Source organism: Furipterus horrens, unplaced genomic scaffold (genome assembly GCF_987537825.1).
Source record: "Furipterus horrens unplaced genomic scaffold, mFurHor1.1.pri manual_scaffold_1, whole genome shotgun sequence".
In the NCBI taxonomy this organism is placed as follows: Eukaryota; Metazoa; Chordata; class Mammalia; order Chiroptera; family Furipteridae; genus Furipterus; species Furipterus horrens.
This window is the reverse complement of record NW_028327171.1, coordinates 71280429-71286028: the sequence shown is the minus strand read 5'-3', so window position 1 is coordinate 71286028 and position 5600 is coordinate 71280429. Positions and strand designations below refer to the sequence as shown.

Below are 5600 nucleotides of genomic sequence, written 5' to 3'. Positions count from 1 at the left end.
GGGAAGAGGTGAGCAAAGGAAAAAGAAATTGGGACAACTGTAACAACATAATCAATAAAATATACTTAATTTTTTTCATTTATTATATTTTGCAAGTCACACAACAGATTTCCTCATTTTTTTGTGTTTCTGAGTAAGTACTTTCATTTCACTTTTGAGGTATAATTTCAGAGTACAGAATTTTATGTTAGTGGTTTATTTTCACAACACTTTAAATATTTTGTTGTATTCTCTTCTTGCTTGCAAGATTTCTTTATTGGTGAGGTGTTTTTTCTAGCTTCTTTAAAAAACAAAAAACTGCTGTAGTTTGAAGGTAATATGCCTAAATGTAATTTTTTTTCAGTTGTTTTGGGTTTTTTTGCTTTGCTTTTTTTTGTTTTATTTTGTTATTATCTCATTTAGTGTTCTCTGAGCTTCTTGGATCTGTGGGTTGGCATCTGACATTAATTTGACAAAACCCTTAGTTACTATTGTTTCAAGTAATTTTCTGCCCTTTCTCTCTTTCTTCCCCTTATGGTTCCAATTTTTCAACATGTGTGTATTAACACTTTCTTGTAATTGTCCCATAGTTATTGGGTATTGTTACATTTATCATCATCATCATCATCATCATCATCATTTGGTTGTCTTTGTTTTCAATAGGATGTTTTATTAATATATCCTTAAGCTCAGAGTTTTCTTTCCTCAGCCATGTTTAGTCCACTGATATAACCACTAAAAGCATTCTTTATTTCTGTTAGAATGTTTTTGATATAGCATTAAATTATTTTTTAAGATTTCTAAATATCTGCTTACATTATCCATCTGTTTTTGCATGTTGTCTACTTTATTGTTTGAAATATCTAATCTATATTTCCCACACTACTGCCACATCCAGTTCTTATTCTCTCTCTCTCTCTCTAAATTGCATTTTTTAATTATTATTATTATTTTTTTGCCTTTTGGTATGCTTTATAGTTGTTTTTATTTTTATTTTTTTTTTAACTAAGCAAAGAACTTCCAGTTTTTATTTTTTTAAACATTTAAAAAGAAAAACATTCAACCAAATTTTTAAAAATTAGGATGGATTAATTTACAATAAAAGTCAGCTTAAAACATCAGCCCTTCCATGTAGGGCCAAGGAGGCCAAAAGTTCCCATTTAAACAGCAGAATTGCACAATTAGCCTTTTCACCACTACTCGATGGCACAGAAACGTAAGTCATACAACAGCCATTGAGCACTCCCTTCCCTCCAGAGTACAAGTCATACCATTGCTTCTTCTGTCAGAACCCAGGCGTTTAAAGATCACCATTCATACCTGAAACAGATCTACAACTACTCTGGTAAGAAGGACACTTTCAAAACAATTCTTATATGAAACACCTTAAAATAATTTTGTGGCACACTAGACTGCTTAAAGAAACTGCAAAGATGAAAAAATAATGGGTAAGCATTACAGTCCCTTGTTTATGGAAACCACCCAAAGAAAATATTTTTCCTAATTAATTATCCTTGTTTCTTGTAATTTGTTAGCAGAGATGAATTACAAGAAGCTGAGTGCACCATTTTTTGGTTCCTGGTTGTAGCTGCCAGCTTAAGAGTTCACTGCAAATGTAAAGCAAAACATGATTATGCTCACCAATCCTGGAATGGGAAAAAAGTATATCTTTAAAGTGTTTCTCTATTCTTGCTTTCAAGTCAAGACAAAAAGTTCACAGCAGTTTAAAGGGTGATGAACGACTAAATATGGGCCCCACTAAAACATATAGAGAATAATTTTACCCACACTACACTCCTAAAGTGAAAATTGCAATAAGTATGATATTGTATTACCAGGTAACGTTCTATAGTACACTGTTGGAGCAAATACAGCATGTAACAGATCAGGCATGGTAGCCTTTAGACAGAACATTTGTATTTTCACTCTCTTGAACATACATCCTTAAAAAAAAAAAAAAACACCACCAAAATAACGTGTAATTTATGAGAGCTGGCCAGGCACTTAATCTGGGGAGGAGTGTCAGATTCTGAGGTAAGCTGTAACTGTTTTCGGCAATTACAAACCTATTCCAAACACCGCATTTTACACCACACTGAGCTGAAGCTCTTCAGCGTTCATCTGTAACTCTGTCACTCTACTGGGCCAAAATTCACACCCAAATGTAATTTCCTAAGAAGCTATTAAAAGAACATTTTCAAGTCTGAATTTTGGCCCCACTTAGATACTTCTGTGCTCACAACATACTTGAGAAAACAGTAAGGTACATACATACAAGGGCTTGGGGCACAAGGGCCCCAAATCAGTTAACTTTTCCCCTAATTTGACATTAGAAAAAGAATCACACTGTCAGTCACACAGACAAGAGGAAGACAAGGACAATGACAACTGAGGTGACAAGCTTCAATCCAGCCCTCAAGGATGGCAGAGAAATGCCCCCAAAGCAGCAGAAACAGAAGCAGCGGAGCCCCTGTTTACTGGCGCCCACAGCACTGGGAAAACTCAGAATTACCACCACGGAGCACAGCTGAGTTTCCTCCCCTCGCCTGGATTCATTGCAAGGCAATGTGGAGCTCGCTTAGTAAGTGAAAATTCGTATTAAGAAGATGGAGAACCTCAGCAAATACTTACATATTAGAAGAGCAGGACAGAGAGTGGCTGTTTCGGACTAGGCTTTTAGCAAAGTTACCTGGCTTTCATTAGAATTACCAGGATGTGATTTGCAGATGGAAAAGTCAAGTCTCCAAATCCTGTAACTGACAATTCACTGTTTTCATTCCTTTCTCTAATAGCAATTTCAATCCAAAGGCGGCTTCTTGTTTGGAACTAACTCATCAGCTTTTGTTACCTTGTATGAGACTAAGTAGTCAACATCCTCTTTGAAACCCTTTAAAGAACATTATGAATAAAGAAAATGTAGAAACATTTTGGTTGGAGCCCTGGCCAGGAGGCTCAGTCAGCTGGAGCACCATCCCCAGCACCAGAAGGCTGTGGGTTCGATTCCTAGTCAGAGCACACAGGAGGCAAAGGATCGATGTTTCCCAATCCTCCACCCCCTAAAATCAATAAAGATTCTTGGGTGAGGATTTAAAAAAAAACAAAAAAACACCTTCAAAAATATTTGATCTGAGGTACCCTCATTCTCAAATACGTGAGAAAAATATTGGCATCATTTAGTTTCCATGTGGCTAAAAGAAAATAAAAGTATAGATAATTTATTTAGAAAGACTGCTAAGCTGACCCCGCCCCCCTTCAGGATACCAGGCTTTTCCAGTTGTGATGGAGGCTTGTGTTAACTGACCTACACTTTCTGCACAGGACACAGCACACACTTGGCGGAACTACCAGCCGGGGTCACGGGTGCAATGAGCAAACACGGAGGAATCTCTCCCTGTGATGCTAACCGTCTTGCTCAAGTTTGGAAACGGAGACCCTGGTCCATTTAGCACCATGCTTTTACTCAACCAAAATACTCAAACTGCAGTGGGGGAGGGGCTGAGGGCAAGTATTAATATATACATTATTAAGATACCATGAGATGCATTGGAAATGTCTGTTAACATACTGTTTGAGGCTTGAAAACCACTGATCACAATATTAAATAAAACTGCATCAAGTTTTTCCAATTTTGCACACCTGCAAATGTAGAGCTTTCTGCTACCCAAATTTAATACAAATGGCAGTTCACTGAACATGATATTATCAGTAAGCTAGAAGAAACAAATTACACGAATGTGATCAGGGTAGTAACCTACAAAAAAAAAAGGGGGGGGGCATAGGTAAAATTTAAGTGAATTTATAATGGTTTCCAATTTCATCTTTCTCTTGGGAGAATCTGAAAACAGGTCTCTGGAAAGCCAACTTCATACATGTAAGAAATGGCATCTGCTATCATTTCAGTGTATCTTTCCCGCAAAGGCAGACAGGTTCCACTCATACCTCAGACATTCATTTTCATGTATAATGGTATTTGAGACATCCACTGAAGTAACGAAAAGGAAGTACTGTAAAGGAAGTTTACAAGCCATTCCTAGGAAAAAGGCACTTCATTGTGAAAGTTGATTTAATTGCATGAAAGCTGAGAAGACTAGGATAGCCTCAAAGCCTGAATTCGCCTTTGTATTTATGATTAACAGAGCAGATGCCAGTTTACAGAATATAGCTGATAACATTACGAACAACCAAACACACACATTAACTATATTCTCTGCAAAACAGTAAGTTACGGCATTTCTCCAAAAACCAAAATAGTTCCAAGTTCAACAGTAAAAAGAAAAAAAAAAAAAAAAATCACCAGCAGTTGCTATGTTAGAGCTCAAGACACTGTTTACTAGAGAATTTAATGTCTCTGGTTTGGTTGGTTCAGAGCATGAATTGCTTACCAGATGAAAAACCTGGGGTGACAGAGGCGTGTTTGCAAAGAACCCAGGGTGGAAAAATATTGGGGCATAACAAGAGGTTCATTTCTCTGGTCAGACAACCAAGTGAGGAGGTAGTTATTCCGAGAACTTCTCAAATAGAGAATACCGTACTGATCTGAGAGTTGGGGAAGTAGCAGGAGCTTCTTTGTGAGACTGGAGATAGCAATAGGAATACTTCTTTCTCCTCCAGGGAAGTCCGGACCAGGGTGTCAGTGCAGCTTGACAATGGCTCTCTTCTGATGCTAGAACTTTAAAAGTATCTTGTTACATCACCACACAAGGCAATCCCAGGCAACCTTGAGTCCCATCATCACTGCTATTGAGCTTCTTCATTCGGTACTGACGTATTTCTCTTACCAGTGTGTAAAAGGCATCTTCAACACCCTGTCTGGTCTTGGCTGAGGTTTCAATGAACGGAATCCCATAACTCTTGGCCAGTTCGTGGGCTTGTTTTGTGTCAACTGTCCTTGTTGGCAAATCGCACTTGTTTCCCACTAGCACCATAGGTACATCATCTGAGTCTTTCACTCGCTTAATCTGTTCCCTGTAGAGGTTGATGTCGGCAAACGACTTGCTGTTATTGATGGCAAACACACAGAGGAAGCCCTCGCCTGTCCTTATGTACTGGTCCCGCATGGCGCTGTACTCCTCTTGTCCGGCTGTGTCCAAGATGTCCAACAGGCAGGTCTCACCGTCGATGACCACCTGCTTTCGGTAAGAATCCTCTATGGTGGGATCATATTCATCTACGAAATGATTCTGGATTAGCTGGATTGTCAGCGCGCTTTTCCCAACACCACCTGCTCCAACCACCACCAGTTTGTACTCAGTCATTTCACACCAGCAAGAACCTCAAGCTCCGGCGCCTCCGCTGCGAACGGACTTAGAACCACCACCCGGAAAAAGGTTAGAGACCCCGGAACCGCCATGAACAGCCCCCACTAGGGAGCGGCACTCGCTTTATAGTTGTTTTTAGTGATAACAGACATGATGTACTGGGTAATAAAACATGCTGCACAATATGCCTTTAGGAATGTGGTGGTGAGGTGTGAAGGGAGGCATTTAACAGTCCTATGATTAAGTCTCAGTGTTTTAGTGAGCCTGTGCCTCCAAACTGTGATTTTCACAAGTGTTTTTGAATCTTTCTCCCCTTAAGAGGGACAGAATGGCTAGAGTTGTTGGAGTTGAGTACCCCTTTCC

At 39.1% G+C, this 5600-nt stretch overlaps 1 pseudogene; it reads right to left on the bottom strand.

The window, feature by feature from the left end:
• Positions 1-4024: 4024 nt before the first annotated feature.
• Positions 4025-5349, bottom strand: LOC150021279 (GTPase NRas pseudogene; annotated as a pseudogene).
• Positions 5350-5600: the final 251 nt, after the last annotated feature.